Source organism: Parasteatoda tepidariorum, chromosome 5 (genome assembly GCF_982258835.1).
Source record: "Parasteatoda tepidariorum strain Cologne lab strain chromosome 5, Ptep-v5.0, whole genome shotgun sequence".
Classification (NCBI taxonomy): domain Eukaryota; kingdom Metazoa; phylum Arthropoda; class Arachnida; order Araneae; family Theridiidae; genus Parasteatoda; species Parasteatoda tepidariorum.
In genome coordinates this window covers 19826339-19841457 of record NC_141759.1, presented here as the reverse complement: position 1 = coordinate 19841457, position 15119 = coordinate 19826339, and the positions used below count along the sequence as shown (strand labels likewise).

At 31.2% G+C, this 15119-nt stretch overlaps 1 protein-coding gene across 5 annotated transcripts in view; it reads right to left on the bottom strand.

The window, feature by feature from the left end:
* LOC107445872 (uncharacterized) overlaps positions 1–15119 on the bottom strand; it is a 256280-nt gene that overhangs the window by 122553 nt on the left and 118608 nt on the right. The window contains exon 1 of one of the 5 annotated variants that reach the window (XM_071184747.2): positions 265–329. The exons of the other annotated variants lie outside the window; for them this stretch is intronic. The gene's annotated coding sequence lies outside the window, so the exon portion shown is untranslated. Of the gene's footprint in view, positions 1–264; positions 330–15119 lie in introns of those variants that run through there. 5 annotated transcript variants of the gene reach the window in all.

Sequence of the window (15119 nt, the reverse complement as noted above, 5' to 3'; positions counted from 1 at the left end):
ATATCCAAATTAATGCATTAGCTAAGCATTGAACTCTATTAAATATACTTTGTATTTCGACTACTTAGGAAATTAATTAATGCATTACAATTAAACATTTCGGGAAATTCATGCAAACATAAAACATTTAACTTCCAGAAAACAGAACATCTAATGTCAAGTTCCCTTCTACTAAGGAAGTAGTACTTCTAAGATTAACGCCTTTTATGTTAACTAAATACGATAAATTAGTTCGAATTCCTACAAATAGACAAACATACATACTTCCGATGACGATGAAACATTAAGCGGAAAACATCGATTAAGTCAGAATAGATGACGCGTCCCAGGAGGTGCTCAGTGGAACAATAGTAAATAAAACGTATACCTCACAAATAAACAGGAGAATTAAACAGAAAATGAAATTGGAGCGTAAAGGTTTGTAGAGATTCCGAACTAACTTTCTGCATCATCAGCTAGATTTCTGTATGAACGAAATAGTTAAATGATTTAAAGTGTCTGGATGTGTTAAATAACGTTGCCAAACTGCCGCATTAACAACTAAATTCAGACAGTTTTGGGCGACTTTAAGAATTAACGTATATTGTTACGCGACGGGTTGAATTAAACTGTTCACGCGTGTTACTATCAATAAGCGCGTGAGAGACACTGCGTAGGAGTGTGATATTTTAGTTGAATTGCAGAACAACCTCTTTGACGTTATACATATGTAGTACTCGCAATTACAAATGAAAATGCATGCACTAGAGGCTTTTTTTTTGGGGGGGGGGGACATAGCTCGAGGTTTTTTTTCTCACTTTATGCTTGAAATAAACATGTATCCTTAATTTCATGTATAGTAGGGAAATTTATCTATTTCGCGAGTTTTTCATACTATAAAAGTTCGCCTTTCTTTCTTGAAGTTGAAAAAAAATAAGTAATCGGGTATAATGTCACACTTTTTACTTTTACTCGTTTTTATGTTACTTTTAACGTTATCACTTTTTACTTTTTTCTAGATTGTGATGCAATGATTCAAATTCAATGGCAAGCGTTTGTATTTGCAATCTAACTCCAGAAATAAAAATAACTAAATTCAATAATACAGAAATACGGGGGTTGGAAAAAAATATGGGAAATGTTTGTTGGACAAAAATATCGAAATTGTTTGTTGGACAAAAATATGTTAGCAGCAAATGTTTTGGAAGATTTTACATGGTGAAACTGGCCAACCGGCCTGTGTAGGGGTGTGGGACTGGCCTTACACCAGAAAGGTTCTGGGTTCAAATCCCGGGCAAGGGCATGAATGTACTTTCATTCTCCGTACTATCTGTCCTTACTGTGAGATGAACGTTGGCTCACATTATATGGTGCCCCTGAAAGAGTGGCCAGCAAACCTGCCCTTCAAATGCCTGTATGACGAAAGGTCATTCTCCAGATGGGCATAGGGGGGAAAAAAACATGGCACAGTTTGAAAGATCATGTCTGAAGCTTTCAGAAATGATCAATTTAATCGATCAAATTGATCATAAGAATTTAAAACGCTCTATCCTTTTTCAAGAGCAACATAAATAAAATAAAAAATTCAAATATCAATATTGCAATATCATAGAATGATTTCAAATTTGTTGGTATTAAAGCCCGAAAAAAGGTATTGTTTTTCTCTCTTCATTTTGGTCAATGAAAATTATGCTTGGGTAAAAATGACGTCATTTCTAAAAGTTTCAAGCATGATCTTTCAAATTGTGCGATTAGTTTTGTCGTGTGAAATATTCCAAAACATTTACTGCTAAATAAAAGATTGTTTGTATGGAGTTAGCATAAAAATGCTTCCATATTTGTATTTAATCCTTGTACAAGAGCCGTGGTGGCTCAGGGGATAGAGCGTTCACCTTCCGATGAGGTGAATCGGGTTCGAATTCCAGCAATGGCTGGTCGATACGAATTCTACACTCGGCTTGCATCGACCACAGTGCTGGCGTAAAATATCCTCAGTGGTAGACGGATCATGGGTTAGAGTCCTTTTGCCGCCAGTCTAACTGTGGGAGGCATACCTGCCAACTTTTAATCCCTTCCGTTAACATTTTTCCCAGTGGTATTAAAATGGAATTAAAACTTCAATTTTTAGCAAACAAATACGTTGTATTTGAGAAAACTTAAGTTGACAACAATGATAGTAACGAATATTAATATATGTGCTTAATTTTTGTAAGAATAGTGGTGATCAAAATCATTTAAAAATTAAGTTAAAAGAAAAAATGGTACATATCTACTACCACTTTAAATATGAAAATAAAATCTTTCGGAAAATCCGAAAAAGTTGTCAGGTTTGGGAGGTATTAGCGGTTTTCCTCTCTATGTAGTGCAAATGCGTGTAAGTTCCAACAAAAATTCCTCCTCGAAGGCTAATTTCTCCCAATACTTAATCCAGGAGTTCACATATCTTCTTGTTTGGGTAATAAATTACAAGGCTACGGAGTTGAACATTAGTAGTCGTAAACCCAATATTGGGTCGGCTGTCCAAGGTCTGAAATGAAATCTCTAAATATCAAAGGAAAAAAATTAGTAAGAAGATCGTTTCATAAAAGCTTGTTTACGAGAATATTAAAATATAAAGGACTAGCATGATTTTTTAACAGTTGTAGGACTGTTTTTTTTATCAGAAAAGAAAGTGAATAGTGATGGAAAATTAATTGTTAACTTTTCATCAGTTATTTCCTTAATTTTAAAGAATTTTGGTTTCATTGTCCTTTTTACTTTCTTAATTATGAAGCAAAAGCTTATTTAAGTCCTCTCAGAAACAAATTATAAATTAAATGGTTTTACTTCCAGCTTTTCATTTTTCCTGTCTTGTTTTCACCCCTGGTTACAAAACTTTTAAAGCAAAGTTTTATCTTTTTAGAAATCTTTAAATTTTTTTTTTTTTAAATAACTTGTCCGAGACAGGAATACGATGTCGATAAGGGTTGAAATTTAAATGAATGTTTTGATTTAGTTTCTGGTCTTTAATAGTAGAACAGGTTTGGAAGAAAAGAGGAAACACTGATAACAAAACCAATTTAATAATAAACGATTTTCGGGAGGAGCAAATCTATTCTAAACTATTCATTGTTATTAACTTTATTATTGCTTTATTGAAATTACATAGATTTGCAGACTTGTGTACTTAATTTGTTCTGTAGAAGGACAGATCGAACAATTCAGAGAAGGACATCACGAAGGTTTACGGCGGGATTCGGACCCGTCACCTCCAGATACCGCTGGGCTTTACATACATTTGCAGAGATGCCAACTTGCTCCGGACATCAAATATATCTTTTAAAGTGGTAGTTTATCAATAGTGATTCTTGGTTTAATAAACACAATTTAGTAGATTTTTATCCACCACTACTTCTAAATGATTCATAGGGTTATATAATTCACCACCATATAGTCCTTAAGTCATGTAAGAACCTTTAATATAGCAAAGCAAAAATACTCAAATATTAGCAAAATTTACTTTGTAGTTAATTACCGTTTTTAAAATTATTTTGGCGTGACCGGAGAATTTGCAAGCTCGTGTGCTCAATTTAGGTTAGGGAGCAGTTCTATGTATGTATTGTTATAAATGTATGCATTATATATGTACATACCTGCCAACTTTTACGCATTTGGCGTAAAATTTTATTTCTGTATTTAAAGTGGTAGTAAAATGCATGCTTTCTTGCATTTATAAACTTAATTTATAATCTTTTTGATCCACCATTACTTTTAAAAAAATTAATTGTATATATTAATATGTAATAACATTCAAATAGACCTAATAAGCTAGTTCAAAATACTGTGTATGTTTCTGCCTAAAATTGTAATTTAAATTTCATTTTACTACCACTAGGGAAAATCATCCTCGAAAGGATTAAAAGTTGGCAGGTATGTATATTAAAAAAATTTGGTAGTCATGGATGTTTTATTCTTCCCAAAAAACAACCTAAGAGGAAATTTCTTAGTTACCACTTTTTACCCTTTTTCGTCTTGATATATATGGATTAATATGGAATAAAAAAAAACAATAGTGGAGTAAAAAAATCATTATCTTTTAAAAAAATTTTCCTTCAAAAAATATTTATACGGAAGCACTCTTTATCAATTTAAAATTAAGGAATGTCCCCAAAAAGGTAACAAAGGCGCCTAATGGGTTAAAATGAAAGTTTCCATCCAAACAGAGGATGTAATCATTGTTTTCGAATGACTTCCGACACCTTCGTAAGACGGCTTAGAGAAATGGTAGTTTAATTTCTGGCTCTTGTTTCTTGGAGCGCGTCGAGAGAGAAAGTTACCTTGTGTTGCTTGGAGCCGACCTTGAAAGCATTTGGCTTGCAGCTAGTTTATAAAAGAGCCACGACCCCATCACTAACATGCCAGTGATGTTCAGAATTTTGATGAGTTTTTGATGTCACGTCCACCCTTCATCAGACACTGGCGACAATTTTTTTTAAAATGACCTCTGGTGAGTGTCGTCAAGATTTAGACAGGGTGAAAAAATGAAATGGTTGAGCATTTCATTTTAACGTAGACTGGCAACTTAAAGAGCATCGCTACTTAGCGGGTTTTTTTTAAATGTTCTAATCTTTTCCAAAACAGCAAATTTCGATTAAAAAATTTAGTCAGGAAGGAAATAAACAAGTGCGATCTCAGATAGTTCATTCAAAGGGAAGTGACATACTCTAGCTCTTTGATGTTTAACGTTGTTTTTTGAAGCTCAGTCGCCAAGGAAAAAAAAAAAAACACAGCCTTACACTAGAGCAACGTGATGATTTTAAACTATATATATCATCTTAACGTGAAGAATTATCTGGGCTTTAGAAGGAACAAATATCGTAAATATTTTAAAAGTTATTAAACTTTGTTGAAAATTGCCAATTTGGCAATATTTTTCCATTTAGCTGAAAATTATCAAAATCACTGCTTTATTCTCAGTTTTTGTAAATTTTTATGAGCCCAGGTAACACAGCATTAGAGTAAGTTTTTAAATATTAAAAAATAAGACCACAAACGCTTTTCATTTTTCATAAGACTGTGGCTTTTCTCTATATTGACGTTTTGCGCCATTTTCAAAATAAGCGTGGACAGCGCTGACTTTAGATAGGTTAAACTTTGAACTGACAATCATTAGCATTGGTTGGCAAACTCGCAGCAGTTACAAAGATAGAATATTATTCGCGAAAAAGCATCATTACATATCACGACGGAGCCTTCGAAAAACAAGCCCTAAAGAGTTGGGGTGACTCAAGCTCGGTTTACGTTTTTACTTTTCTAGTGGTTTGTAATATTTTTGAAATTAGTGTTGCTTGAATGGCAACACTGCGTGACAAAGGGTTAACCATAAGAGATAATCAGTGACCAAAAATGGACCGAAAAATTTAAGATACCGACACGATTTCATGAAAACTTTTATAACTAATGTTAAATTGAAAATAAAAAAACTTAAAATGTAAACAAATGCAATATATAAGATCGATCGGAAAAAATTGTGTCCACGAAGGAAAACACCCTACCATACAAGGATCAAAAAGCTGTCTTCCTCCCTGTAAAACGGGCTGTGACGCATGCATGTGGCAGAAGTCGAATTCTTGGCCATAGATAGCGCCAGAGGAAAACAAGAAAAAGCGCATCCCTCTTGCTTTAAGTCAGTGTACCGTTTAGTTCTATCGGATTATGCTAGTAAATGATTTTGCGGCATCTATGTTGTGTCTCTTAAAGCTAGAACATTACCATTCAGTTAAAGGCTAAATACCCTATAACACTTTCTTTTATAAAAGAACCTTTTTCATAGCTGTAAAAACAAGCGTGCACTTTCGCAAGTAAAACTTTCCGGCATATCAAATATGAATACTAAATTCTAATTCAAAACTTGATTTTATACTGAAAAAAAAGTCATCATAATTATATTGAAACCATGTGTCTTGCAGTCTAGAAGTGGACAACGGGCGGAATTAGGATCTTTTAACCCTTTCAAGGACGATTTTCGCCAGGTAGTCAAATGGAATATAAATTGCTATTCTAGGCAGAAGAATACGCTGTATTTTGGACAAGCTTATGCATACACATACATCAGTATTGCATATTTATATATATGCTTAATTTTTTTAAAAATAGTGGTGAATCAAAAAGATTATAACTTAAATTTATAAATGCAAGGAATATATAGAAAGCATACATTTTACTACCACTTTAAACATAGAAATAAAATTTTACGCCAAATGCGTAATACTTGGCAGGTTTGCATCCACATGGATACTTATAAGTAGTCTGCGCAGACTATTTAAAAAGTGAATCAGTTGTGAGCATGAACTCAAATTCCGTTTTAAAAGCAATTGAGATAAATTTATCATATATAGTTGAGAATTGAATCTGTAGTGGTTGACAAGTGAATTATAGACAAACCAATAATTCATAAATTAAGCAAATTTTTAGACATATATTTGATTCCACTTTCTTATTATTACTAGATTTTCCATTAAGTGGCTCTTTCGTAAAATGGTTTATCTTTAGAGTGGTCTGATCGAACTACCTATAAGAAAACGTGAGGAGGCTTTCAGTTATAAGAGGTGTTGTGCTTTTGAACCATATAATCATTTTTTTAGACATACGACGACGAGTATTATAAATGCACGACGACGAGTATTATAAATGCAAGATATTTCTTTTGAAGTGTTTCTCAAAATATTGCAAACAATATAAGGTTTATTTCTTAAAATGAAGAAAACTTTTTTAAAAATAGGCGTGAACTGAAGTAGTTTTCAGAATATTGTGAAAATTATTCATAGTGATTTCCTTTATATGTAAAAAAAATAATAGTAAAATGCACATAAGGTGAACTTTTGGCCAAAAAGGTGGCAATTGCTCCACATGCTTCATTTTTAATATTTAACCCCTTGGGGACGGGTGATTCAGAAAAGCATTCGTACAAAATCAGAATCAAGTTGTAATTAAATAAAAAAACGGTAACTTAACTGCAGTCGTTGTTAATTTGACAGACTTACTTTGCTTTTACTTTAATTATTGTTAGTTTAATCATATATAAAATCAATGTTAATTCAAAGTATAACTAAATACTTTTATTTTGAACAAAGTAATGGTGAATTAAATAAATCAAACAATCATAACTCCGCCCACAAATAAACTGCTAAAGAAATACTTTGATTACCAGTTTTATATTTTTACCCTGATTGATACGGTTTTATGCTGTCACATATTTGTGACAGTCGGCGCGAAAGGGTTAATCTCCGTTGAGGCCGGTGATGACCGTGAATTGTACCACTTCGGAAGAAAAAACAAACTGCGAGTACCAATTCCAACTAATAACTTTTGATCGAATTTTCACGTTCTAGGACTTAATCTTAAAGGTTCGAAGGGTTGACCTCAAACATGCTAATTAATTATAGGAGACGGTATTTTAAATTACGAAATCAGACACAAAAACATACTTCCTCTGAATAACCATATTTTTTTCCGACGGATTCGGATTTCTGACCCCCAAAATGTACAGGATAGCCGCAATCTGGAAATAGGGTCCTAATAGTTTGGCTGGGAGAGTTGTCCAAAGTTTGGAACCCTTAACGTTAATTTGACTTTTTGCTTATTTCATCATTACTCGTGAAATCTTAAGCAAATCGAAAAATTTTTGCTCACGATTTTAAAATTCGTTTATCCAAAGTTAGTTCCATGAAATATTTAACTTTTAGTAAATATTTATTATTATTAGTAAATATTTAGTAAATATTCCATTATTTTATTTAATAATAGTAGAAAAAGTTTAAATTGTATGGTATAAAATTTTTACATCATTTTAAAGAATGCAATTTTAAATGGCAAAAAAAAAAAAAAAAAAATTGAGCAAAATCGGTTGAATAGTTCCTGAGGAATCGAATTTTGGAAAAGTCGTATTTTTATATGCATTGCTCCTAAATGAAGTCGGATCTCTGGAACACATTGTTTGAAGTTCAGAACAAGAAACCTTTCTCCACCACACATGATGGGCGTCAACAAATCGTTTAAAATAATTTAAAAACAGTTTTCAATTAAAATTAATTTAAATTAAAAAAAAATATAAAATAAATATGAATATTTCATGCTTAAGTGAGTTTAATAAATGCGTTCATTTCCGGGAAATCAGAAACAATTCAAAAAAAAAAAAAAGAACCGATTATAAATTCTTTGAATATATCATCGGAAGTTGTTTTGCAGTTCGATTAGTTCTAAAACTTTGAGACTAAAACAAAAGAAAGTTTTCTTTAACCAGAAATAACCCGAACAAAGTATTAAAAGCAGCATGAAAAAAAAAATATTTTTAATTCTTAATAAAGAATAGAAAATAATTTCGATAAATCCTGAGTTCAACAGAAAAAATATAATAAAAGTCCATTACATATTTTGACACCATCTCGAATTAAAAGTAGACATTACATTTCTTCCTAGAGGGGAATTCGTTTTTTTAGTAGTACAATAATAAGCCAGCAAAACAAAGTTGAGTTGAAAAAAATAAACTGGTTTTTTTCGTTTGATATTTCTGAGAAAAAGATCAATAATCGTTTAAGATTAATAACCTTTCGGAAAAGGGAAGTCGAAATTTTTTCCAACTCGCCCCGCGGACACATCCTTTGGTTGAAAAAGAACAAGAAAAGAATATTATTCCGTCATCTCAATTCGAATTTCCGGCGAAAGTCGAATGAATAGGGGCGCCTAGCTGTTTATTTGGTTATTTATTAGATATATATCCCAACCAAGATCACGTGATTCCGTTTATGTTGCATTGTGTAAAATTCTCAACTCATTAGTGTTCCATTTAAGAGAAGTGAAAATCTCTTAATTTAGATCTCGAATATTATTTTCCCTTTTTTAGACTCGACTAATGAAGAAGTGATTCCGGGAAATTTGAAATAATTACTTGAATAACGATGACGATGAAAGCTTGCTTGGAATCGATTTTAATAGTATAAAGTGACTTTTCTATAAAATGAAGTGATAATGTTTTTGATGAATCGATTCATAAAACTCTCCAAGAGAAACCGGAGATCCGAAAAATATATTTTGATAAATATTTATTTCGCTTCTTTTCATTACGGTCAATCAACGATAAATTTCCTTTGAAACTAACTGTTAATGATATCTTCATGACATATTGTTTACTTGGGGTGTTTAATTGACTTTTTTTACAAGTTAAAATTTTTTCTTCTCCAATTTTGGATTAAAAAAAAAATGCTGATTTACTTAAAATGATCGTAACATATTTTTAAATTCTTTAATATCTTTGTTTTACTGATTTTCATTTTTTTACCATCTGAAAAACTTCAGCTGTTTTATCTGTTAATACGGATTTCGGTTGGAAAAGATACTTCCTACCCTTTGACTGTGTCTTAATTAAGTTCGACTGTACTTGTATCTGTTATATCAAACATAAAATAAAATCGAGACTAAAGACTAAATATACTATAGGTTGTAGAAATGAGTTCTAGCTCACTTTAGAAGTTCCGAGCTCTCCCTAGTCCGAAAAATTTTAACCCATGACCACCCGAGCCCGATATATAAATAAAAGGAAATAAATAAATTAAAACATTTTAAAAGCTTTTTTATGTCTAATTAAACCTTTTTTTTTAAATCACTAATCTGTAACAGAAAAAGAAAAGAGAAAAACTGAATAAACTAAAACCCCAAGATGGCAAAAAAAATTAAAGGAAGGAAATAAAAATCTTGAGCTTTAAAGGTCATTTGACAATTAGCCTCACAAAGCAAAAACATCGAACAGAAGTAGCAGATCGCCGTAATCTTTTTAAACCTTATAAATTTTACATTTTTTATACTTAATAAACTGAATCAAACGTTTAAGTGGAAAAGTTTATTAAGTGAAAGTGAAAAGGTTTATGAAGTTCGAGCCCGACTGAGTTCGAAACCTTCAGTAAACGAGCCCGTGTCGAACTCGTGCTACCTCTAATATATTGTGATTATTTTCGCATAAGAATTTCAGAAAACTGATAAAATTTTGACTAAAAGTGAATTAGGAAACGGTAACTTCAAGCATAAAAGGAATAATGATTATACACCCAATTCTCAGAATCCTTATTCAATAGAATCCATCGCTCATTATTTAGCATTATTCTGTTTAAATAAGCTTACAAGGTAGTATAAATCAGTTTATCATGCATGTACAAGCCTATTACTGATTGAATTAATAACTCATCTGAGGCACATCTAGCACACCACACCTCATGAAATGATCTAATTGGACTAATGTTAATGAATTTCTAATATCCGTTCTATATCGATAAAATAACTGAGTATCAATCAAAATCATATCAATTAAGATTTTATATATATAAAAAATTGACCATATTTCATGCAATCACAGTTTTATTTAGTTTTGAACATTTGATCTGTTAATTTTCCTTTTTTTGGGATTAAAATCATCCTTAATCAATCGATTTATCTAACAATAAATATCTTTTTACTTAAAAATTAAATTTTGCTTACTTTACAAATTTATAATTTTGCTTATTTTACAAATTTATGTTTGAATACATGTTAGCGAGAAATAAGCTGCCTTTTCAAACAGGACTAAATGTAAATTGCCACTCATCAGATTTATACCAGCGGCTGTACATCAAACGATTTAATTATTTCTTAATTGTTCTCGCCACCTGGTTTATGTAACTTGCCGCATCTCTTTATTTGTTTGGATGTTAGCAAACGAAAGTAAAAATATACAGAGGTGAATTGTAAATGTATTTAACAATGCTTGAAATCGCTACACTAATATTAACTCTAGGTTTACGGACGTTTCTTATATACTTATCTCTACGGACACACGTCAATTTGACGTATGAAAGAATTGTGATTCTTAATTTAATAAATTCAATTTAGTAGATTTTTATCCACCACTATTTCTAAATAATTCGTAGGCGTATATATTTCACCACTTCATATTTCAAAATTTACTTTGTTGTTATTTACCATTTTTTTAATTATTTTCGCGTGTCCGGAGCAGTTGGCATCTCTGCACTTAGAAACCAATGTATATGTATACTATAAGAAGAAAAATGAAGATATGAGATAGATATTTATGAAATATTCTAGTATTTTATGTTTCAATACTCGAACTAAGCAACTGAAACCTTCAAAATCTGACATTCTGCGTTTGTTCTTTCTATTATTGCTTATCGGCAACAGTCGTTTATCACTTGTTTTATTTGAGATAACGAATCGAAGTATTGTCGGTACATTCCTATTTATTATTGATTTGATAATTGCTTGTTTACTTAAACTTTTGTCTAAATTATGATCGCGTCAAATTGACGCATATCCGTAGAAATAGATATACCACATAGAGAATTTCAATATTTCAACGCTTTTGAGGTAAATAGCATTTAATATATATTTACTTCGATCAATGGTTAAAAGTCATTACAAGAGATAAAATAAAAATTCAAACGGGTTTAATAATTTTCCTTACAAAAGTCGAAATCCGTCAAAATGACGTGTCCCGTAAACCTAGAGTTAAATACAAGAATACAGAGATATCTAACTGCTCCGCTTTCTGAAAGTGTTATAATAAATTGGTAAAGAAATAAATCGTAAAACTTACAGATTAAGAATAATTACGCCCACTTTTTAAATGAGTAACCACATCATAAATGCAATAAAGCTGCATTTCATACAATGCTTCGATGTGTAGCGTCGGAAAAATTACTTAATTTAAAAAATAATAAACTAAAAATAACTTAATTGACTTACCACAAGAAAATACTTTTTTACAAAGCGGATAAAGATGGTATCTCTCCAAACATAAATTTTAAAAAAAATTCTATATTTGTCAGAGATGCCAACTGCTCCGGACACGCGAAAATAATTAGAAAAACTGTAATTACTACTAAGTAAATTTAGCAATTATTTTGACTATTTTTGCTTGCTTTTCAAAAGGTATACCATGACATGATTATCATAAAGTGCTGAATTATATAAGCCTACGCATTATTTAAACATAGTGGTGGATAAATAGCTACTAAATTGAATTTATTAAACCAAGAATCACAATTAATAAACTACCACTTTAAAATACATATTTGCTGTCCGGAGCAAGTTGGCATCTCTGAAATAATTAAAAAAACGGTAAATAACTACAAAGCAAATATTTGACTATTTTTGCTTGCCTTTTAAAAGGTATAGCATGACATAAGATAACGCCTCCTGTAACTGAAAGCCTCCACACGGTTTCTGTGGTAGTCCGATCAGACCACTGTGAAGGATATCCACTTTCCGAACGAGTCACTTAATACAAAATCTAGTTGAAATAAGAAAGTGGTAGCAAATATATGACTAAAATTTTTTTAAATTTATGAATATTATTGGTTTGCCTTATTCACTTTTCAACCACTACAGATTCAATTCTCAAATATATATGATTAATTTCTCTCAATTACTTTATATAAAAGGTTTTGGGTTCATGCGCACAACTGGTTCACTTTTAAAATAGTCTGCGCGGACTACTTATAAAAGACCGTGTGGAGGCTTTTTGATGTAGGAGGTGATGCATAAGCACTAGAGTAGAGGTCGCCAAAGTGGTCTATATAGACCCCCAGGGGTCTATTTAACAAAAGCGGGGATCGATCTGAGACAGGGGGCGAATGGGGGTCGATCCGAATCGGAAGGGTCGATTGTGGGTAGAAAAAAAAACAAAAAAAAAAAACAGTTCTCAATACGCAAATCACACTTACATAATTAAGTATGTAAAATGTGTGAATTTTTTTTATAATTGACTCAATACCAGTTTCTTTATAAAACATAAATTAATAAACGTATTTTTATTGGGATGAAACAAGTATTTACGTACCACCGAGCAGTGGCACGAACTCAGGGCAGTTTATAAGTCCTATGTAGATGCGCGCAAGTCCAAATGTCACGTGTGATGAGCATTGACGTTACAAATGCAAATATCATACGCAGTTTCAGTTATCTTTGCAAACTGTGCTGAATATTTGCAGTGTCATTATTAAAACTTTTATAGTTTTGGAAAATTAGTTATTGTTTCGATAAAACCATTCGTATAGTTTAGATATCAATTTTAATTATCAACGCTCAAAAAAGAAGGTAAGCATTAATAATATGGATTAGTACAGCCCCGGACAAAACAATAGCACACTTTGTATTTTCTTACGAAAATTACAAAATTGACTAATTTTGACGAAAATTAAAATTGACCAATTTTGAACCCAATATAGCGAACCTTGCAAAAAACACCAGGCACACCCATCTCATTGATCAAGAAGCAGTAAATCTTTAGTTACTTTACTTATTATATCTACTTATGCATAATTACTTATTATTTAATAATAAGGTATTTAAATTTCAATATTAATATATTTTTCATAAAACTATTGTTACACAATGCACTATTACTTTATTAAATGCTTAAAATCATAAAATAAATGTACAAACACATAGAGGTTTATTTTAATTAATAGAAAATTACTTTTGTGGGGGTCGATGGAGATTTCGAAAAATTATATAGGGGTCGATGACCAAAAAAGTTTGGCGACCTCTGCACTAGAGACTCATACCCTCCAACTTATGAAAATTTAGAAAATAATTCTTTCTAGTGGTAGCGAACCAAAGTAGAAATTTTTAAAGCAAATGGATCTCTCTTAAAACTTTTATCAGAACTTAAGAATCTAGCCATATGGCCTGCACTTTTACATGTAATAGTGGACAAGTTACGCTAAAATTAATTTTTTTAAAATATTAAGACATTAATTTTGCTACCGTCTGAAAAGAAGATTTCAGAAACTACGGAATTTCCGTAGCAGTTGGAGGGTATGGAGAGTGGTTAATTATATAAGCCTACGAATTAGTTAGAAATAGTGGTGGATAAAAAACTGCTATATTGAATTTATTAAACCATGAATCTTAATTGATAAACTACCACTTTAACCGGTTAACGCCCAGCTTCATATATTTAGGACAGTTCCTTTTTTCAAAGACATTCATTGTGGTGGGAAACTTTTTTCAATATTTTCATTTATCTTGATGAATTAATGGATTCTCAGATACCACAATGATTTAGTTATTTCTGATTAGATCTAGAATTCTAAGGAACAAGTACCTTTTGATCTATCAAGGACTTTTTGAATGCCTTAACAGTAGAAAAACCAATTAATTTCGTAAATATATTATACCACTTTTTCCATAAAACCACTTTTTGTATCATTTCAATTTATAGATTCGGGACAAAACGGGTTAAAATATATATCTGCTGTCTGGAGCAAGTTAGCATCTCTGTAGTGTGGTGAATTATTTAGAAGCACTGGTGGATAAAAATTTACTAAATTGAATTTATTAAACCAAGAATCACAAATGATAAACTACCACTTTAAAATATTTATTTGCTGTCGGGAGCAAGATGGCATCTCTGATTTATTCGTCGTTCTAAAAGGGAATGTCAATTTATAAAGATATCTCGCTGTAGCACGAAATGGCGTTTTATATAAAATTCTGAATTATTTATATGCTGTGGTAGCTAAAATTTTCCTAACTAAGAATCAAATATTTAAATATAACTTTTGCTACCCTCAAATATAGTTTTTCACAAAGCGTAGCAAGGTGGTATCGGTGATAAAATATAAATAATAGGGTCTCAATTTAAGTCATAGTGTATTTAAAAAGCTAAAGATGTGAGAGCAAAAAAAAAAAAAAAAATTTGATTTGTTTAAGCGTGTGTATTACTTTTCCTTTCGCTACATGTAATGGAAGTTGAGATCAGTCTTTGATGGAATCAAAGGCGTCACCATTTTGAAATAAGAATCTTTTAATTTAATAACTGAAGTTCTAAAAGCTTTGCAATTTAATCATTAGCTTACAGCAACTTCGAGTAAAGACAGCTTTTTCAACAGATAAAAGAATTACAACGGAAAATATATTTATCCGTTGAAATAAATTAAGTTAGTAATTTTACAAGAAATTAAAGATTTGAATTCGAAAAAGGATTCTCAACAAGGCTGATGGTCTCTATTTATCAAACCGGAAAAGAACAAAGACGATTCCTCTGTAGTTTATTTTTAAGAAAATTAAAATATTTATGACTACCAAGTTTTTTTAAAAAATAGTTATAAGAT